This window comes from Nycticebus coucang, chromosome 1 (genome assembly GCF_027406575.1).
Source record: "Nycticebus coucang isolate mNycCou1 chromosome 1, mNycCou1.pri, whole genome shotgun sequence".
Classification (NCBI taxonomy): Eukaryota; Metazoa; Chordata; class Mammalia; order Primates; family Lorisidae; genus Nycticebus; species Nycticebus coucang.
Window position 1 is genome coordinate 62,771,056 of NC_069780.1, and position 23,472 is coordinate 62,794,527.

General features: G+C 34.7%; 1 non-coding gene across 1 annotated transcript; it reads left to right on the forward strand.

The window, feature by feature from the left end:
* Nucleotides 1-15,688: 15,688 nt before the first annotated feature.
* LOC128592737 (U6 spliceosomal RNA) lies at nucleotides 15,689-15,793 on the forward strand. The gene has a single exon (XR_008381998.1). It is a non-coding gene; the product is annotated as a U6 spliceosomal RNA (small nuclear RNA).
* Nucleotides 15,794-23,472: the final 7,679 nt, after the last annotated feature.

A 23,472-nucleotide genomic window follows, 5' to 3' on the forward strand; every position in this document is an offset into this window, starting at 1 on the left:
TGGATAGACACCTCTCAACTCTGAGGATGGCCAGAGGCAACAGTGAAAAACAATCATGAGGCGAAATCAACAGAAAAACTCTAGCAATATGAATAATCAGATTATATAACTCCCCCAAGGATCAATGGGGCAGACATAGCACAAGATCCCATGCACAAACAAATAGCTGAGATGTCAGAAATCAAATTCAGAATCTGGATAGCAAATAAGATCAAATTAGAATTCCAAGCAGTATCCCAAAAGATATCTCAAGAATTCAACGAATTCAAAGACCAAATGACCAAAGATTTTGACACATTGACACTAGAAGTTGCAGCCCTCAAATATATGAGAAACACAATAGAATTCCTCAGTAACAGAATGGAGGTAGCAGAAGAAAGGATTTCTGACATTGAAGACAAAGCTTTCGAATGCTCCCAAACTCGCAAAGAAGAAGAGAAATGGAGGGCAAAAATAGATCACTCTCTCAGAGAGCTATGGGATAATTAGAAGAAAACCAGCATTCGTCTTACAGGGGTCCCCAAAAGCGACAAAGTGGCTTCACAAAGACCAAAGTCTCTTCTCCATGAGACTATGAAAGACAACTTTCCAGACATGCCAAGAGATTCTGAAATTCAGGTAGCAGACAGTTTCAGAACTCCAGAACAACTCAACCCAAATAAGACATCCCCCAGACACATCATAATAAATTTCACTAAAGTTAAAATGAAGAAGAAAATTCTTAAAGCAGCCAGACAAAAGAAAACCATCACCTACAAGGGGAAGAATATTAGAATAACTGCAGATCTCTCTGCTGAAAACTTTCAAGCTAGAAGAGGATGGTCATCGACTTTTAATCTCCTAAAACAAAATAACTTTCAACCCAGGATCCTGTACCCAGCTAAACTGATTTTCATTTATGACAGAGAAATTAAATAATTTAATGATATTGACATGTTGAAGAAATTTGCCATAACTAAACCAGCTCTCCAGGATACTCTCAGACCTATCCTCCATAAAGACCAGCGTAATCCTCCACCACAAAGGTAAACCCACCCAGAAAATTTTGATCAAATTCCAACTTCCACAGTCACAGAAGGATTAAAAATCTCCACTAGACTCTCAAAAGGTTTATCAATATTCTCAATTAATGTGAATGGTTTCAATCGTTCTCTAAAGGGGCACAGGTTGGCTGAACAGATACAAAAACTCAAGCCAGATATCTGCTGCATACAAGAATCTCATCTTACATTGAAAGTCAAATATAGACTCGAGGTGAAGGGATGGCCATCTATACTCCAGGCAAATGGAAAGCAGAAAAAAGCAGGCATTGCAATCCTATTTGCAGACTCAAAAGGCTTTAAACAAACCAAAATAGGGAAGGATAATGATGGAAATTCATATTTGTTAAAGGTAATACTCAATATGATGAGATTTCAATTATTAATATTTATGCACCCAACCAGAATGCACCTCATTTTATAAGAGAAACTCTAACAGACATGAGCAACTTGATTCCTCCAGTTCCATAGTAGTTGGAGATTTTAACATCCCTTTAGCAGTGCTGGATAGATCCTCCAAAAAGAAGCTAAGCAAAAAAATGTTAGATTTAAACTTAAGCATTCAACATCTGGACTTAACAGACATATACAGAACATTTCATCCCAACAAAACTGAATACACATTCTTCTCATCAGCCCACGGAACATACTCCAAAATCGACCACATCCTAGGCCACAAATCGAACCTCAGCAAATTGAAAAAAATAGAAATTATTCCTTGCATCTTCTCAGACCATCATGGAATAAACTAAATAACAACAAAAATCTGCATACCCATACAAAAATGTGGAAGTTAAACCACCTTATGCTGAAGGATAGATGGGTTATAGACTAGATTAAGAAGGAAATCACCAAATTTTTGGAACAAAACAACAACGAAGACATGAATTATCAGAAACTCTGGGATACTGCAAAGGCAGACCTAAGAAGGAAATTTATAGCACTGCAAGCCTTCCTCAAGAAAACGGAAAGAGAGTAAGTTAATAACTTAATAGGACATCTCAAACAACTGAAGAAGGAAGAATATTCCAACCCAAACATAGCAGAAGAAAAGAAATAACCAAAATCAGAGCAGAATGAAATGAAATTGAAAACAAAAGAATTATATAACAGATCAATAAACCGAAAAGTTGTTTTTTTGAAAAGGTCAATAAAACAGATAAAACTTTGGCCAACCTAACCAGGAAAAAAAGAGTAAAATCTCTAATTTCATCAATCAGAAATGGTAATGATGAAATAACAAGAGACCCCTCCAAAATCCAAATAATCCTTATTGAATACTACAAGAAACTCTACTCTCAGAAATATGAAAATCTGAAAGAAATCGACCAATACCTGGAAGTACGCCACCTACCAAGACTTAACCAGAATGAAGTGGAAATGTTGAACAGGCCTATATCAAGTTCTGAAATAGCATCAACTACACAAAATCTCCCTAAAAAGAAAAGCCCAGGACCAGATGGCTTTACGTCAAAATTCTACCAAACCTTTAAAGAAGAACTAGTACCTATATTACCAATCCTCTTCCAAAATATAGAAAAAGAAGGAATATCACCCAACACATTCTACAAAGCAAACATCACCTTGATCCCCAAACCAGGGAAAGACCCAACAAGAAAAGAAAATTATACACCACTAATGAATATTGATGCAAAAATACTCAATAAGATCTCAACAACACATCAAAAAAATTATACACCATGACCAAGTGGGATTTATTCCAGGGTCTCAAGGCTGGTTCAATATACGTAAATCTATAAATGTAATTCAGCACATAAACAAAATAAAAAATAAACACCATATGATTCTCTCAATTGATGCAGAAGAAACTTTTGATAATATCCAGCATCCCTTCATGATCAGAACACTTAAGAAAATTGGTATGGAGGGACATCTCTTAAAGTAATAGAGGCCATCTACAGCAAACCCACAGCCAATATTGTATTGAATGGAGTTAAATTGAAATAATTTCCACTTAGATCAGGAACCAGGCAAGGTTGCCCATTGTCTCCATTGCTCTTTAACATTGTAATGCAAGTTTTAGCCATTGCAATTAGGGAAGAAAAGGCTATCAAGGGTATCCACATAGGGTCAGAAGAGATCAAACTTTCACTCTTCACAGATGATATGATCGTATATCTGGAGAACACTAGGGATTCTACTACAAAACTTTTAGAAGTGATCAAGGAATACAGCAGTATCTCAGGCTACAAAATCAACACCCATAAACCTGTAGCCTTTATATATACCAACAATAACCAAGCTGAAAAAACAGTCAAGGACTCTATTCCTTTCACAGTAGTGCCAAAGAAGATGAAATATTTGGGAGTACAGGATGTGAAAGATCTCTACAAAGTGAAATATGAAACTTTAAGAAAAGAAATAGCTGAAGATGTTAACAAATGGAAAAACATACCATGCTCATGGCTGGGAAGAATCAACATTGTTAAAATGTCTATACTACCCAAATGCAATATATAATTTTAATGCAATTCCTATTAAAGCTCTATTGTCATATTTTAAAGATCTTGAAAAAATCATAGTTCGTTTTATATGGAATCAGAAAAAAACCCAAATAGCCGAAACATTACTCAGCAATAAAAACAGAGCAGGAGGAATCATGCTACCAGACCTGAGACTGTATGATATATCGATAGTGATCAAAACAGCATGGTATTGGTACAAAAACAGAGAAGTAGATTTCTGGAACAGAATAGAGAGCCAAGTTATGAATCCAGCTACTTGCCGTTATTTGATCTTTGACAAGTCAATTAAAAACTTTCAGTGAGGAAAAGATTCCCTATTTAAGAAATGGTGCTGAGTGAACTGGCTGGCGATCTGTAAAAGACTGAAACTAGACCTATACCTTTCACCATTAACTAAGATAGACTCTCACTGGATAAACGATTTAACCTTAAAACACGAAACTGTAAAAATACTTGATGAAAGTTCAGGGAAAACTATTGAAGGAATCGGCCTGGGTGAATATTTTATGAGGAGGACTCCCCAGGCAATTGAAGCAGTATCAAAAATACATTACTGGCACCTAATCAAACTAAAAAGCTTCTGCACAGCCAAGAACATAGTAATTAAAGCAAGCAGACAGCCTTCAGAATGGGAGAAAATATTTGAGGGTTATACCCCCATTAAAGGTTTAATAATCAGAATCCATAGAGAACTCAAACGTATTAGCAAGAAAAGAACAAGTGATCCCATATCAGGGTGAGCAAGGGATTTGAAGAGAAACTTTTCTAAAGAAGACAGACGCACGATCTACAAACACATGGAAAAAAAGCTCATCATCCTTAATCATCAGAGAAATGCAAATCAAAACTACTTTAAGATATCACCCAACCACAGTAAGAGTAGCCCACATAACAAAATCCCAAAACCAGAGATGTTGGCGTGGATGTGTAGAAAAGGGCACACTTCTACACTGCTGGTGAGAATGCACACTAATATGTTCCCTCTGGAAGGATGTTTGGAGAATACTTAGAGACCTAAAAATAGACCTGCCATTCAATCCTATAATTCCTTTACTAGGTATATACCCAGAAGACCAAAAATCAGAATATAACAAAGACATCTGTACCAGAATGTTTATTGCAGCCCAATTCATAATTGCTAAGTCATGGAAGAAGCCCAAGTGCCCATCGACCCACAAATGGACTAGCAAATTGTGGTACATGTATACCATGGAATATTACGTAGAGTCAAAGAAAGATGGAGACTTTATCTCTTTCATGTTTACATGGATGGAGCTAGAACATATTCTTCTTAGCAAAGTATCTCAGGAAGGGAAGAAAAAGTATCCAATGTACTCAGCCCTACTACGAAGCTAATGTATATCTTTTACATGAAGGCTATAACCCAACTATAGCACAAGAATGTGGGGAAAGGGCCAAGGAAGGGGAAGTGAGGGGGGAGGTTAGGGTGTGGGGAGGTAATGGGTGGGGCCAGACCTACAGTGCATTTAGAATGGGTACAGGGGAATCTTACTAAATACAGAATACAAATGTCTACATGCAATAAGTAAGAAAATGCCATGAAGGCTACGTTGAACAGTTTGATGAGAATATTTCAGATTGTATATGAAACCAGCACATTGTACCCCTTGATTGCACTAATGTACACAGCTATGATTTAACAACAACAAAAAAAAAGAAAATAAAACAATTATGTTGACACAATTGCAGTGAAAAGGAAATGCTTATACACTATTGGTGTCAAGGTAAAGTTGTACAATAGCTATTTAAATTGGTTTGGAGATTTCTCAAAGAATTAAAAGTAGGGGATCACTTGAGCCCAAGAATATGAGGTTGCTATGAGCTAAGAGGACATGGCACTTTTCCCAAGGAGACTGAGTGAGACTTTGTCTATATAAAAAAAAAAAACTATATATATATAGTATATATATATATATATATATATCTTTTGCCGTAACGTGGATGGAACTGCAGACCATTATTCTAAGTGAAGGATCTCAGGAATGGAGAAAGAGATACCTCCTGTTTTCACCTATAAGTGGGAGCTAAATGAAGGATATGTATGGTATAAAGAACAGTAATGGACACTGGAAACTAAGAAAGTGAGCAGGTGTGAGGGCGGTGAAAATCTACCTTTTGTGCACACTGTGCACTATTCTGCTGATGGGCACATTGAAAGCCCTGACTCCAGAATGGAAGAATAAGAGGCACGGTAAGAAGGAGAAGAAGAAATCTGCCAAGTATCTGGGAAGTATAATGTGCTATTAATATTCTCATTTATTTTTATTTACAACAATCATCAATTACTAACAAAGCTGTAGGAATGTATCAAAACAAATGCTTGTTATACACGATGTGAATCACAAATAATTCAGGAATTAAACCCTATGTTAATCCTACCTTAAAAAGTAGCAGGCTTTTTTGTTCACAACTTCCTCAAGCAACCATGTCAGTTTTACTTAAAAGAACAGCATCAGCATTCAATTTATTGAAATTGTATTATTTATTAAAATGTTATTATTTTCCATAGACTATCTAGATACTGGAGATACAGAAGCAAACAAAATCTATGGCTTCTTGAAGCTTACATTCTACTAGGAAAATGACAGTAAACAAACTAGTAAATCAATAAACAGATTAAATATATGTTTGCTGATGTTGATAAGAATTGTAGAAAGAAATAAATCTGAGCATATGCATAGACAAAACGATAAAGGGAAGCTTTGGATGCAATTTTACTTAAGATGATTAGAAATCTTTTTTCCTTTCATTGCTGTCGTGCCATTTGTGCCAATAGCTAAAGAAGATAAAGAAGCATCCTTGAAAATCTGTGGTGCCAGAGTATTTTAGTGAATGCAAACTTTTGGTCCAGGCCTGGAACCAGCTCAGCAGTCTCTAGGAACAGCACAGACCTTATGTACTAAAAGTGCAAGGAGCAGAAGAGGGAGTGGAAGGAGGATTTAAGGAAGGTAATGGACAGGAAATCTATGCAAGGCCTTTTACCTGCTCTGACAATTCAGGCTTTATACTTAGATACATTCTGAAGAACAATCATAAAAATTTAGATAGAATGAACAATATTTGATAGCATGACAATGTGACTATAATCAACAATAAGTTAGGGTATACTTTTTTTTTTTTTTCTTTAAGACAGAGTCTGTGTTGCCCAGGCTAGAGTGCCCTGACATGAACCTAGCTCACAGCAACCTCAAACTCCTATAAACCTAATGATCCTCCTGCTTTAGCTTCCCAAGTACTTGGGATTACAGGCACCTTCTACAATTCCTGCTACTTTTTTCTACTTCTATTAGAGATGGGGTCAGTCTTTCTCATGCTCAGGCTGGTCTCGAATGCCTGAGTGCAAGTGAGTCTTCCATGTCAGCCTCCTAGAATGCTAAAATTACAGGCAGGAGACTCCAGCGCCTGACAACAATAAATTAGGACATGCTTTAAAACAAATAAAAGAGTGAAATTGCAATGATTCTAACACAAAGAAATGTCCAACACCTAAGGGGATGGACATCCCGATTTGATCAATTTACACTGTATTCCTGTATCAAAACATCACAGGTATCCTGTAAAGATATACAACTATCATGTACCTATAATAATGAAAAATAACACATACTTAAAAAGACCTAAAAAAATTCTAAAAGATACGAAGTGAGTGGTTACTACAACAATATTTCATCATTTGAAATGATCATATCAACTAGCACTGAATAGTCAGTCAATATAATGATGTTATTGGATTAAGAATATCAGTAATCAACAAAATGATAACCACTTACCAGGGATCTTTTGATAGTTTTACTTGACCTTACAAAAAAGGGTCAATTTTTACTTTAAAACACGTGAAAGATAAAATATGAGTATCTGTCCATAATTAATGTTTTATATTTCAACATCGTTGTAAAAAAAATTTTTTTTCCAGAAAAGATTTCATTGAAGATTAATTAATTTCAATAACTACTTGTGGTTGAATTTGGACATATAGCTTCGTCTTTCCTGGCCTCTATTAAAGAAAAATGTATAAAATGATTTTGGTGAAGGAAGTATTTGTAAGTTCCTCCTTTTGCTCTAAAATGTTATAATTTAAAATTTAACATGACATTGCAAATATATTACAGAATGTATTTGTAAGGGTAAGGCAGATTGCTAATCTCTTTTAAAACTAATATAAATATTACGTCCCAGGCATTCATATGTGGTGAAAATAAAAGAAACATATGAAGCATACAGAAAAACTTTTCTTTTTTCTTTTTTAAATAACCAGTAAGAAGAGTTCTTTCCGCTTCATTAAATTTGAGGACGTTTCTTCCAATCAAAGAGCTATGCTGCCACCTTCTGGCAAAATGAGTAGCATCCACAATATATTGCAATTCCCTAGAAAAATCCCCAAAATGTGGAGTAGTAAATAAATATTGAGTCCTCACCTTCAAAAATGAGAATTATAAAAACTTATACATTAAGCAACAATAACTTAAATTCTATTTAGGTTTTTATATTTATTATAAGCCAATACAATGACAACACTGCAATTTTCAGGGCATCTTGTCTGTTAATGTAATACACTTCTCATATCTTTGTGGGGGGCTAATCACTAATATGTTGATCAATGTTCCAATATTTTTTCATAGAAACTTAAGTAATGTGTCTCTTTGGATTCCCAGAAATAATATATTTTAGTTTTAGAAGCCAAAATAAATACTACTTTTTTAACAAGAGTACTCCAAAGTAAGTGTTGGTTAATGACTAGCTATATTAAAATTGAGTTTGTAACCGCTAATAATACAGTGCCTTTTTGAGCACAAAATTTTTTAGAATAGCATGGCACCTAAAGCCTTTCATTTGGAAACATTAGCACCTAAAACATCTTATTTACAGAGCTTCTGAGAAAGAAGCCATTTGTTCATCTGTAACACCTTCCTTCTTTTTGTTAGAAAAGTCATAACAGTGTGTGCGGCTTTTCAGGTGCTTTCCTGCTATTATGCACTAGCAGTGAGTCACATTGATGAGTTCGTGCTGCATAATCCCCAGGCCAAGGTTATGTGATAATGCATTCCTTTGACATGATTCTTACCATTTCAAGAGTTGTCACATTCAAAACAAGCACTTCTTCTCCTTTTAACGAATAAAAATTCTTCGTTTTAACAAGACAAAACACAGAAGACACAAAAGTTCAGAAGGAAATAGTGAATTGGATGTAAAAAAACAGATAACACAAAAGTTCAGAAGGAAATAGTGAATTGGATGTAAAAAAAATTAAGCTAACGTAATTTATATTCCACATTTTGTTCCAAAATTAAGGTTTTGATGTGTGTGTTTCCTGACTTTCATTTTAAAAACAAATTATCAAAATTGGAAAAGGAAAGGAGCATCAAATAATTTCTATGCTTGTTCTCACAGCAAAGCCACTCCGAGATACCCTGAGTGCTTTGAACAACCTAGCTTTAATGTTTCCACCCCTGAATCCTTAATCAAATAGATTGCCTCATCAGAAGGATTTTTTTTTGAACACTTGCTTAAAATTTAATTTCTCTTTAACAAAGCAAACTTCCACATTTTTTCCAAAGACATTTCCTGCTCTGCATGATACTTGAACCTTTGGTAAGAATCACATCATTTATCCTTTTATGTTACTATATGCACATATTTTTCCTTTCCATTTCTCTTTGTCATTGCCCCACTTTCTCTGTCTCTTTCTTCTTATCTCTTACTTCTGTGTTCTCTTAACCTTTTTTTTTTTTTTGTATATATCCATATTCTAAGATATTGGACAACCAAATATACCAAAGTAAGCACAGCGACCTCTCTTTCCTTTTTATACTCCAACAGCATTGGTTTAAACCTATGGACTTCATCTTTTAATAACTTAAACATCCTTTAAACCTAAATAATTTTCTTCCTGACTGCATTATGAGCTAGGAAGTCTTAATATAACCCTTTGGAATTCTTGCTCTTTTATTCCATCTGTCTCTGAATTTTTCCTGAAATACAGTGGAAAAGACTCTTTTAAAATAATACTTTCTGGGCAGTGCCTATATCTCAGTGGTTAGGGCTCTGGCCAAATACTCTGAGGCTGGCGGGTTCAAACCCAGCCCAGGCAAGCTAAAACAACAATGACAACTGCAATAACAACAACAAAAAAATAGTCTGATTGGTGGTGGGCGCCTGTAGTCCCAGCCACTTGGGAGGCTGAGGCAAGATAATTGCTTAAGCCCAGGAGTTAGAGGTTACTGTAAGCTCTGTCTCCATGGCACTCTACCCAGAGCAAAAGCTTGGGACTGTCTCAAAAAAAAAAAAAAAAAGATAAATAAAATAAATAAATAAATAAATAAATAAAAGAACACTTTTTGGTTATGATTCAGAAAAAATGTAGATTATCTAAATAACATTTTTTTCAGTTTTAGATTAAATGGAAAGTGAATGTCTTTTCAACTTTATTGTAGCTTTAAGAAAGCCATTATATTCTGAATCATTCATGCTAATTATTAAAACTGACCTAATCTAATGTAAGTAGTTTTCATTGTGCTAAAAGTCTCTACAAACATTTTATTGTAACCGTAACATATCATTAATTTTGAGTACCATAATTTATTTAAATGTTACTTTATATTTTATTATAAGAATTGTGAAAATTATAATTAAAACATCTCATGTATTTTCTTTTTTTTCTTTTTTTTTTTTTTTTGTAGAGACAGAGTCTCACTGTACCGCCCTCTGTAGAGTGCCATGACGTCACAGGACTCACAGCAACCTCTAACTCTTGGGCTTACTCAATTCTCTTGCCTCAGCCTCCCGAGTAGCTGGGACTACAGGCGCCCGCCACAACGCCCTGCTATTCATCTCATGTATTTTCAATTTATTACTAGACTGTAACTTCATTAAGGAACCTCTGAGTTAAAAGGTATTCATGATTTTGAGATTCACGTATTTCTCCAAAACTTAAGTCGTCATGAACCCAGCCTAACTCCTGAGAGCTGTCATTACTGAAGGGGAGAACAAGAAGATGTTCATTATCCACTTTACCCAGAGTCAAAGTTACACAGCTATCAAAGAATTTATATTAACCAAGGGAGTAGTTTCTCTTTGGAGGCTTCCAGCACCTCATTTCCACCTCTTGAGGAGGAAAGATCGCCAGCCAGCCTTTCTTGTTTCTGGATTTGTTTGGATTGTCATCTGGTAAACTCTGAGTTAGGATTTAAATTTAATGTGAAGGAGAGTAAAATTCTTACAAATGTAAGGATTGTGTAATCTGAGCATAACGATATTTCCTAAATTGGTTGCAGTTCAAATGGTAATACATTTACTATAGATTTTTAAAAAATATTTTAATTAACAGTGACAAATAACTATCAATATATATTAATACATACAAGATATTATGCAAAAGAAAACATAAAATAATTGAGTCAACCTGTATTTATTTTAATTGTGCTACGGTAAAGTAAATGTTTAGTTAATGACATTGTGCTTTGACAACTATCAGGAAATGAAAGCACATGAGGATCTAAACAATGCCTTTGATGTTGATCTCATTACATATTACTTTCCATTACATAGGCGAATTCTAATAAATAAGACTCGCAGAGAATAAAGAGAAAACAAATTTAACCAATATTCTAAATATTATAGATATTTTAAATATTATTTACTATGTAGACAATACTATTTGCTCATTCCCTTACTGTTATAACATTATCCATATAGTTCATGTTATTGCAATTTCCATTCATTATTGTTCATGTAGAGCTCAAGTTGAGAATCTGAAGTTCTTGCAAATGTTTGTAAACAAATGCTCAGAGGAATGAGACAGGTTATCAAATGCTCCTGCAAAACAAATGGACAAAAATCCTGACTATGAATCACAGAAGTCAAGTATGAAGACCCTGTACTTATGAAATTCAGTTAAAAGCTATTTCAATATTCAAAAATAAGATTTGGAGCAGCCAATGGTTTATATTTATAAGATATCAACTGACGGCATTCACATAATACATGGCATTTTCTTTTAGTAGTTCATTCTTAAGTTTAATGTTAAGGAAAGTGTATTCATGATGTGTATTTTAAGAGTCCAAAAAGACACTTGGGAGAATAATAAGTGGAAAAGAGATGAGAAAACTAGCCCTTGAAAACACAGAGTTGTTCATGTATCAGTGGCTCCCTGTTGAAATAGCTCCTTGAGGGCAGGTGCTGTATTTTATACACATCTAACTTTTTAAAGGCATACCACCTGGCATACAAAAGCTATTTATTACCTATCTTTGAGGAAACATAGAAAGGAAGGAAGGGAATAGGGATAAAGGTTGAGGACTGAAGAAATGGGTAAGTATCCTATATAGTTTAAGTCAATTTTATTTAATCAAGTTTGAGAGAAATGATATTACATATAATTAAAATATCCACCAAGCAAGATTATCATTAAAATATAATTCATAGATTTTCACAAACAGACTTTAACTGCATCTTGAGTTTATGTTATTTCAAATTTCCCAAAGATATGACTCCACTGTCATTAAAATGTAAAGGGAACAGAACACATTTGAAAACTATCCTTACTTGTCCATGTTACATATTTTATAATAATTCAAAGTAAAGTTCCTGTTGTCCTACAAATTGCCTGATATGCCGCTGGTAGTTGTTATATCCAGGGGTAACTAACTTATTAGAATTAATGCCTTCCCTGTGGTTGAATTAAAGATGATTGACTTGTCTGCTTTAACTTTCTCCAAATGAACCTGTGAATTCTTCAGTGGGAATCTTCTCAAAAGAGTTCAGTTGTCTCGTTCACCGTGTTTATGAAAACCTTCAATGTAAATAATTCAGATAACACCAGCAAAGTGATCATTTCTTTCTTTTTGTTCGACAGAACATTAATTACAGAGATACAGAGAATTAATGGAAGAGAGAATTAACATGACACTTGGGCTTAATTTTACTAAGCACAGGAAGAAATGGTTTTGTACAGAGAAAAATTATTTTATACTCCTAGATGATATCTCTAATTCTATTCAGTTTTTCAATAGCTGCTGTTGTTAATAAACCAAGAAAGGGGGCATTTAAGGGACACGATTGTTCCCAAATCTTTAAAAAAATTTTCTACACAACGTAAGAAAGATTGTGTATCCTACTGAGGAATTGTAAAAATTATCAAAATTACAAATAATAACTTGACTTTTTCTAAGTCATATTGTGACATGTGATGAAAAAAGAGTTCTTTTTAACAATCGCAAGCATTCAGCACAAAGGTTGAATAAAGATGAAGTACTGAAACACAGCCCCAAACCAAGTATTCACCACAAAAAGCTAATGGTGTCTGTTGGTGGCCCAGCTCTGCTATTACCTACCACAGCTTCACCAAACCTGACCAACTATTTAGACTGGATGTCTACTGCAACCAGCTGGATGAAATGATGAGGATGCTTATGATTAAGAATCTGAGATTGGGGCAGCGCCTGTGGTTCAAAGGAGTAGGGCACCGGCCCCATATGCTGGAAGTGGCGGGTTCAAACCCAGCCCTGGCCAAAAACTTCAAAAAAAAAAAAGGAATCTGAGATTGGTCAATAGAAACAGGCCAAATTTCTTGCAAGACAGTGCTTGAGCACATGGCACACAAACAACCATGCTCAAACTACAGAAGCTGGGCTTGGAAACTCAGACATCCAATATATTCAACAGATCTTGCATCAACTGACTATTACTTCTTCCAGATTTTAGATCACTTCTTACAAGAAAAAAAAAATTCAATTTTCAACCAACTATGGAGAATTCACACTCACTCTACAGGCGTCTCTGTTACTTACATGCACAAGCTACCATTAAGATGATAGGCACATACTTTGATTAGTTGTATTGCTTCTTATTTGAGATATAATGAACTAAACTTTTGATTCAAAATTGAACATTACTGGCTCAGCACCCGTAGCTCAGTAGTTAGGACACCGTCCACATACACTGAGGCTGGCAGGTTTGAACCTGGCCCAGGCCTGCTAAACAACATTGACAACTGCAACAAAAAAAATAGCTGGGTGTTGTGGCAGGCACCTATAGTTCTGAGTACTTGGGAGGCTGAGGCAAGAGAATGGCTTAAGCCCAAGAATTTGAGGTTGCTTTGAGCTATGACATCACGGCACTCTACCGAGGGCAACCTAATGAGACTCTGTCTCAAAAAAAAAAAAAAAAAAAGAAAGAAAATCAAACAAACAAACACAAACCAAAATTGAACATTACATATTTGATGTCCTAATATTATCCATATGGCTTTATTAATAGCAGTAAGTGTAGTTTACAAAAGGAGAAAGGGGTGTAGTTTTTCTAATTAGTTTTGAAATAAATGTAGTAATTCAAATTATATCTTCATATATGTTATGCTGAATTATTAAAAAATCTAGATGCAGACCATTTTTACCAAAATATTTGAGAAAAATTATACTATAGCTGATAAATTTGGAGCACGTCACAACATATAGAATATTAGATGTTTTGCGATCTCTCTTACCTACTTGTTGGGTTTGATCTTAATTCTAAATTGTCTATGCTTTGTATATTAATGGATGTATTACATAGAAAGTATTTACATGTAACATCAACAAACAAAAAATTAAATGTCAGTAAATACACATGTCAGAATTAAAGATTAATTATTCATCATGCAAATGAACTTTGCAGATAACATAGTCCTGGTTGGCTATCCAGATCACCTTGTCATAGCCCCTTATTTCCCTGCTTTATGTCCTAGAATAGTCTATTTATTTATTTATATAGCAAATGGATTAATTTGAATAATTATTTAGTGCTTTTTAAAGAGGTAGTATTGCATTTACAGAAGTTTTCACTTTGAGAAAAATTCATGAATTAAACATCCAATGTTATTTTTACTTGACAACGTTTACCTTATTGTACGTTATTATCATTTATTTTTTGTTGTTCATTATTCTCATCTCAGATTAACCTATAACACTGGTTCACTAAGAACAGTTTATCACAAAATATATAAATATTATTATTGAATTCTGTCCTAGTGTTTCAGATACAGTTTTCGATGAGTGACAACTATGTTTATTGAAGATAGACAATGGATAGTATATCCAAGTGAAACATCAATAAAAGCAAATTCTGAGTACTTCTCAAATTGAGAGGAGAACATAAAAATTTGAATAAAGCCGAATAATTTTCTCATGGAAGATATGGACAAAAAAAATTAGCTTGTTTTCACTTTTTGGAAAAGCATCGTGAAACATGGGTTGTAAGAGAGGCCTGCACGGTATGCTGTATGTAACAGCAGATCATATCTCTTCCTTTCCTCTGCCACCATCCTCGAACAGTTTGTTTATGGGAGGCCTCATTAATGGTTCTTCATAGCTGACCCCTGCTGTAGAGGGTATCACAACTCCACAGGTTTCTGTCACACAATTTTCTGGGTATGTCAAAAGCATATGTCAGAGCAGAAAGGGCAGAGATAAACCTTGGGGATTCTAAAGAGTGACACCTGGCTGGAATTCAATTTGTCAGGAAATGTAAAGCTGTGTGCAATGCACCAAGAAGTGTGGGTTAGCTAAAAATGATTCATTTGCCAGAGTTTAAAATTAACTCTAAGGACCCTCTGTGACAGTGTTTAAACTCTGTACAAACATAATACTGAAATATTTAAACCCAGTGCAAATTACGTTTTGATACAACACAATGAATATGCTTAATTAAACTGGCACTGAAAATGTAAACATTTCAGCTAGTATCGCATTAACGTTAAAACCCTGGGAATTAAATTGTACATTTCTAATCTTTCATAATGATGGAATTCAAAATGTTATTGTTGTGTTTATAAAGGAGTCCATTGTTAGGCAGCATATTCATTATGAGACAATGGTTACACATCTAATTCCACAGCAAGGAATGGATTCAATGGCTCAATATTGTATACAATGATAATAATAGATTTATAAAAAAAGTCAATATAATATTGGATTCTAAAATCTAAAGCCATGAAAAAAAGAGAAGGTATCAAACACAGGTGATATTTATAATTATAGTCATTGTATTTTAGTAGATACTGTAGGAAAATTTTTTTAATAATAAGATAAATTGGCATTCTAATGAACTAAATTAAAAGCAAAGGTCTTTTCAGGGAAAATTGTTGTTTTATTTAAGAATAGTAAAATAGCGCTCACTTCCACAGCACATATACTAAAATTAGAATGATACAGAGTAGATTAGCATGGCCCCTGCGCAGATTCTTCCTCCCTTTCTGTGGGTTGCCTTTTCACTCTGTTGACTGGTTTCTTGGCTGTGCTGAAGCTTTTCGGTTTGATATAGTCCCACTTGCCTAGTTTTGCTTTTCATGCTTTGCCTTTGGCCGTATCTAAGAAATCATTGCCAAGACCAAAGTTACAAATACAAAACTTTCCTCTATCTTTGCTTGTATGAGTTTTATAGTTTCAAATCTTATGTTTAATTCTTTAATCTACTTTGAATTGATTTTTGTGTATGGTGTAAGGGTCCTATTTTATTCTTTTGCATGTGAATATCCAGTTTTCCCAAAAGCATTTGTTGAAAAAGCTATATTTTTCCCATTGTGTACTCTTGAGGTAGGTGATCTCTGCCCCATTGCATCATATTCCCTTCGTGTTCCCTCCCCATGAGTGTGACCTTGACCTATGGACTTGAAGTAAAGTGATTGTGTAGCATTTCTAAGACCAGCTTATAAAAAGAGGTTGGCTTCAGTCTTGGTTACCCGCTCTTGGTTACTTATTCAGATGGAAACAAGCTGCCCTGTTTTAATTTGTGTTGTAAAGAGGACTGAGTGACAAAGAATTAAGGCAGACCTCCAATACGCAGCTAGCAAGGAATGAATTTTGTCAGTGTCCACATGTATTAGCCTGGATGCAGGTCTGCTCCAGGTTTCATCTTCAAATGAGACTATATCCCCAGTTTACGCCATGATTACAGCTTTCCGAGACCTCTACCCTGTTTCCCCAAAAATAAGACAGTGTCTTATATTAAGGTGTGCTCCCAAAGATGCGCTAGGTCTTATTTTCAGGGGACGTCTTATCTCTCCTGTGAATAGGTCTTATTTTTGGAGGATGTCTTATTTTCGGGGAAACAGGGTAGATAAGTTGCAGCTAAATTTCTTATCCAACCAAATGGTGAAATAATATGTGGTCATTATTTTAACCCATTATTTGTAAATAATTTCCAATGTATCAATAAATATCTAATACAACTTTGTTCACCTTCAGATTTTATGCAAAAACTGTCAAGCAGTGAACAGTACTTACTGAGTTCACAAAGGGTGTTCAAAGGAAATTTGAGATTCAGTTTTTACCACTGAATTAACTGACGTCTTTATTTAATCCCCTTGCTGCTGATTATTAGTGATTATGTTCAGATTGTGCTAGAGACACATTTGTAAATCATGTTTTATGTCATTTTGTTTTACTCTGTCAAAACTTTTTTTTTTTTTTTTTGTAGAGACAGAGTCTCACTTTATGGCCCTCGGTAGAGTGCCGTGGCCTCACACAGCTCACAGCAACCTCCAACTCCTGGGCTTAAGCGATTCTCCTGCCTCAGCCTCCTGAGTACCTGGGACTACAGGCGCTACTCTGTCAAAACTTTTAAGACAGTATTATAAACTCCTTTTAGATACAAGTTGATGTCATTTCTCAACATTTACAGGCCAAGGTGTTTACTCCCATGGCACAGTGTCCTTAGAAACCATCTCTAGATATAAAAAAGATTCTGAAAATAAGAACTGTATTTCTTTTCTTTTCACTTGTCATCACACAAACTTTCCCAACTCATAGCCTGATATATATAGATAAAGGTATAAATTTGGGTACGGATACAAAATCTTCACCTACCTTATTGAAATATGCATGCTGTCTATTCACAACAAACAAAAATTCATATAGGAGTTTAGAACTCCTCAGATGCCACTGGATTTCACTGGAAGGATGAGGTATGTGAAAGATGGGGAAGGGGACTGTTATGGCAAAATGTGCCATTGCTTTAAAGTGAGGTTTAAAAATTATGGGCTTTTTCCTCACACATACCTTATAATTCCTAGTTAGAAATGAATAGGAAAACATTTATCTTCCCAGACTGATTCCACACCAGCCAGGAATTTATTGGCTCCTGAAGCAAATCAAGGTAAATTGATGTGACCCTGAGGCTTACATGTTTTCACTTATATGTGGTCACCACAATCACAATTACAAGTCTGCACTCTCAAGTTTGTGAGGATATAATTGGAAATCTGTAGAACTATTTAAATAATTTAGTTTTTAAAATTGAAATTTGAAAATCTTAGAATGTATGAAGATTTCACCTATAGGCCATGACAATAAAAAAAAAAAAACATGATTTTTAAAAGAAGCATTCTTATGACAACTAGTTTTATCTTATAAAATGTAACAAAACTTTATTTTTCAGTGTGATATATATAATAAAAAATTAAACCTCAAAACAAGATAATTAATTCCTACCATCTTAACTATACTAGCTTTTCTTTCTGTGCATCTGTTAGTAGGAAAAATATATATGGCTGAAAGCAAATTTTATAACTCATAACATAGTTATTACAGATGTTAATTTACTACTCTGTTTCAATATGAAGCTTAAAACAGAGGGGCTCAGATCAGATCTCTTGCCAATTTTTCCCAAGAAATTTATTTATGTCTTTGCTTAAAGAGATCGTTATATAATATCACAGTCATATTGCAAGTATGCATATCTATTCTTTTTGGTAATAGTAAGTAGGCCTTTCCTCTTCAGTAACTGCTCAGTGCATGCATACATACATACATGCACACCAACACACACACACACACACACACACACCCCTCTAGTCTTAATTAGTATAATCACCATATGTCACAGACTGAGTGTGTCCCCCAATTTCATATGTTGAAATCTAATTACTGGTGTAATATGTATTTGTGAATGTATTTGGAGGTGGGGCCTTTGGGATGTAATTAGGCCATGAAGGCAGAGTCTTTGGGAATTGATTAGTCTCTTATAAAAAGGGGCCAGAGAGCTTGCTTTCTTTCTTTTCATCCAGCCAGGGTGGCAATATGCAACCTGGAAGATGGTCCTCTCCAGAACTCAACCATGCTGCACCCTGACCTTGTACTTCCATTTTCCAGAAGTGTGAGAAGCTTGGTTTGTTAATAAGTGATCCAGTATATGGTGCATTGTCATAACAGACCAAACTAAGATACTCTAATATTTAAAACTCTTTTTCTAGTTATTTCATATAAGGTTAAAATAACAATAAATGTAGAGTGTTTTCCCTATGATAAAACTAAAATCCAAAATAGAAAAACCCACAATTATAATTAAATTCTCCAACATTCCCCTCTGGGCAATTGATAGAATTACTAAAGAGAAAATCAACAAGGATATGAAAGAAATCAATTACACAAGCAATATTCAGGGTTGAATATATAGATATACATGGGTCCCTAAGAAAGTTTTGGCACAAGGTGGTGCCCGTTGATCAGTGGATAGACTGCTGGCCACATACACCAGGGCTGGCAGTTTTGAACCCAACCTAGGCCAGCTAAAACAACAATGACAACTGCAATGACAACAACAACAGCAACAACAAATAGCCGGGCGTTGTGGCGGGAGTCTGTAGTCCTGGCTACTTGGGAGGCTGAGGCAAAAGAATCTTTTAAGCCCAAGAGTTTGAAGTTGCTGTAAGCTGTTATGCCACGACACTCTACCCAGGGTGACAGCTTGAAACTCTGTCTCGAAAAAAAAAAAAGAGAAAGAGAGAAAGAATTTTGACACAGACTGTGTTATGGTCCATTATTTCACTTCCACAGAACACAGTAGACAGTGTTCTTTCTGAGGCACCTGGGCCAAGTTTCAACTTGCTTGGCTTATCGATGTCACTGGGAGGGCTTTATTTGTTCCTATCTGTGTGGATTTTAAGTTTCTTGATTTTTGTGTATTTCAAAACTTTCACAATAGTCCACGTAAAAAACATTCCAGTCAACACCAGCAGAATAAACATATTTTTATCAAATACCTATGGGATATTTATCAAGATAGACCATATCATTGGCCAGAAAACAAACCTCAATACACTTAAAGAACTGAAATTATGCAGAGCACATTGTCTGGTCAAAATGGAATCAAACTAAAAATAACAAAGGACAAGAGGAAAATCTCCAAATACACAATAACGAGCAACACACTTTTCAATAATCCATTGCTGCAAGGGAAAGTGTCAATAGAAATTAAAGAAAATAGAAATAAATAAAAAAGCAAAATACGACATTTCAAAATATGTAGATTGCAGTTAAGACAGTACTAAGAGGGAAATTTATGGCACTAAATGTTTACATTATAAACAGGGAAAGGTCTGAAATTTATAATCTATGTTCTATGTTCAGGGGTAGAAAGAGGCCTATATAAACACAGATAAAGCAAATAAATAAATTCAAAGCAAACTGAAGGAAGAAAATAATAAGTATGAAGGTGAAAATAAATTAGAGTTAAAAATGACACATGAAACTAAAATCTGGTGAAAAAAATCAGTAAAATTGGAAAATCTCAGGAAGATATAGACAGATAAAAAGAAGGAAGACTGAAATTACCAATATTAGAAGTGAAATCAGGAGTTTCCATTATAAACCTGAAAGACATCAAAAGGATGGATGATTACTGTGAGTAGCCTTATACTTATAAATTATACAATTGTGAAAAAATAGTCCAAGGATCACATACTACTAAAACTCAACAAAATAGAGGAGGTATTCTCAGTAGACTTTAAACCACTAAAGAAATAGAAGTTTTAGAATTAAAATGTCCCCCCAAATAAATCTCCAGGCAAGAAAGTTTCACTGGAGAATTCTATCAAAGAGTTACCATAATTTTATACCCTATCTTCTAGAATATAGAAAATGAGGGACATTTCTCAATTTAGTCTATGAGGTTAGTCTTATCCTGACACCAAAAATAAACATTATAAATAGAAAAATTACAGATGAACATTTCTCATGAACTTAGGTGAAAAAATTCTCAATGTATTGAATCTAGTACATATGAAAAAATTGTACACCATGACCAATGGGATTTACTCCTCTTTTTTTTTAAGTGATTTTTTTCTTATTAAGTCGTTTGTACATAGATCATAAATACATTTATTTTATTTTATTTTTGATAAAATCATAGCTGTGTACATTAATGCGATCATGGGGTACCATACACTGGTTTTATAGACTGTTTGAGAAATTTTCATCACACTGGTTAACATAGATTTCCTGGCATTTTCTTAGTTATTGTGTTAAGACATTTATATCCTACATTTACTAAGTTTCACATGTACCCTTGTAAGATGTAATCCCACCAATAACCCTCCCTCCACCCAATCTCCCCCATCCCTCCCCTCCCTCTCCCCCTCCCATATTTTTAGGTTATAACTGGGTTATAGCTTTCATATGAAAGCCATAAATTAGTTTCATAGTAGGGCTGAGTACATTGGATAATTTTTCTTCCATTCTTGAGATACTTTACTAAGAAGAATATGTTCCAGCTCCATCCATGTAAACATGAAAGAGGTAAAGTCTCTACTTTCTTTAAGGTTGCATAATATTCCATGGTATACATATACCACACTTTATTAATCCATTTGTGGATCGATGGGAACTTGGGCTTTTTCCATGACTTAGCAATTATGAATCAGGCTGCAATAAACATTATGGTATAAATATCTTTGTTATAATGTGATTTTTGGTCTTCTGGAAATATACCTAGTAAAGGAATTATAAAATTGAATGGCAAATCTATTTTCAGATCTCTAAGTGTTCTCCAAACATCTTTCCAAAAGAAATGTATTAATTTGCATTTCCACCAGCAGTGTAGAAGTGTTCCCTTTTCTCCACATCCATGCCAACATCTCTGGTCTTGGGATTTTGTGATAAGGGCTAATCTTACTGGACTTAGATGATATCTCAAAGTAGTTTTGATTTGCATTTCTCTGATGGTTAAAGATGATAAGCATTTTTTCATATGTCTGTAGGCCATACTCCTGTCTTCTTCAGAGAAGTTTCTCTTCAAGTCCCTTGCCCAGCATGAGATGGGATTACTGTTCTTTTCTTGCTTATACGTTTGAGTTCTCTGTGGATTCTGGTTATTAAACCTTTGTCGGAAACATAACCTGCAAATATCTTCTCCCATTCTGAGGGCTGTTTGCTTGCTTTACTTACTGTGTTCTTGGCTGTGCAGAAGCTTTTTACCTTGATCAGGTCCCAACAGTGTATTTTTGAAGCTTATTCAATTGCCCAGGGGGTCCTCCTCATAAAATACTCGCCCAGACTGATTTCTTCAAGGGTTTTTCCTGCACTCTCCTCTAGTATTTTATAGTTTCATGTCCTAAGTTTAAATCTTTAATCCAATGAGAGTCTATCTTAGTTATGGTGAAAGGTGTGGGCCAGTTTCAGTCTTCTACAGGTTGCCAGCCAGTTCACCCAGCACCATTTGTTAAATAAGGAATCTTTTCTCCACTGAATGTTTTTAATTGGCTTGTCAAAGATCAAACAATGGTAAGTAGCTGGGTTAATCTCTTGGTTCTCTATTCTGTTCCAGACATCTACCTCTCTGTTTTTGTGCCAGTACTATGCTGTTTTGATCGCTATTGATTTATAGTATAGTCTGAGGTCTGGTAGCATGATTTCCCCTGCTTTGTTTTTATTTCTGAGTAATGTCTTGGCTATTCAAGGTTTTTTCTGATTCCATATAAAATGAAGTATTGCTTTTTCAAGATCTTTAAAGTATGACAGTGGAGCTTTAATAGGGATTGCATTAAAATTGTATATTGCTTTGAGTAGTATGGACATTTTAACATTGTTGATTCTTCCCAGCCATGAGCATGGTATGTTTTTCCATTTGTTAACATTTTCACCTATTTCTTTTCTTATAGTTTCATAGTTCTCTTTATAGAGATCTTTCACATCCTTTGTTAGATAAACTCCCAAATATTTCATCTTCTTTGGCACTACTGTGAATGAAATAGAGTCCTTAACCATTTTTTCAGCTTGACTATTGTTGGTATATATAAAGGCTACTGATTTATGAATATTGATTTTGTAACCTGAGATGCTGCTATATTCCTTGATCACTTCTAAGAGTTTTGTAGTAGAATCCCTGGTGTTTTCCAGGTATGCAATCATATCATCTGCAAAGAGCGAACGTTTGATCACTTTGACCCTATATGGATACCCTTGATCGCCCTTTATTCCCTAATTGTGGTAGCTAAAACTTCCATTACAATGTTAAACAGCAGTGGAGACAATGGGCAGCCTTGTCTGCTTCCTGATCTGAGTGGAAATGATTTCAATTTAACTCCATTCAATATGATATTGGCTGTGTGTTTGCTGTAGATGGCCTCTATCAGTTTCAGAAATCTCCCTTCTATATCAATTTTCTTAAGTGTTCTGATCATGAAGGGATACTGTATATCATCAAAAGGTTTTTCTGCATCAATTGAGAGAAACACATGGTCTTTGTTTTTTAATTCGTTTATGTGCTGAATTATACTTATACATTTATGTATATTGAACCAGCCTTGAGACCCTGGGATAAAACCAACTTGGTCATGATGTATAATTTGTTTGATGTGTTGCTGGATTCTGTTTGTTAGGATCTTGTTGAATATTTTTGCATCTATATTCATTAGTGATATCGGTCTATAATTTTCTTTTCTTGTTGGGTCTTTTCTTGGTTTGGGGATCAGGGTGATGTTTGCTTCATAGAACATGTGGGGTAGTCTTCCTTCTTTTTCTATATTTTGGAACAGGTTGAGAAATATAGGTACTAGTTCCTCCTTAAAAGTTTGGTAGAATTTTGATGTGAAGCCATCTGGTCCCAGGCTTTTCTTTTTAGGGAGATTTTGTATGGTTGATGCTATTTCAAAACTTGATATAGGCCTGTTCAACATA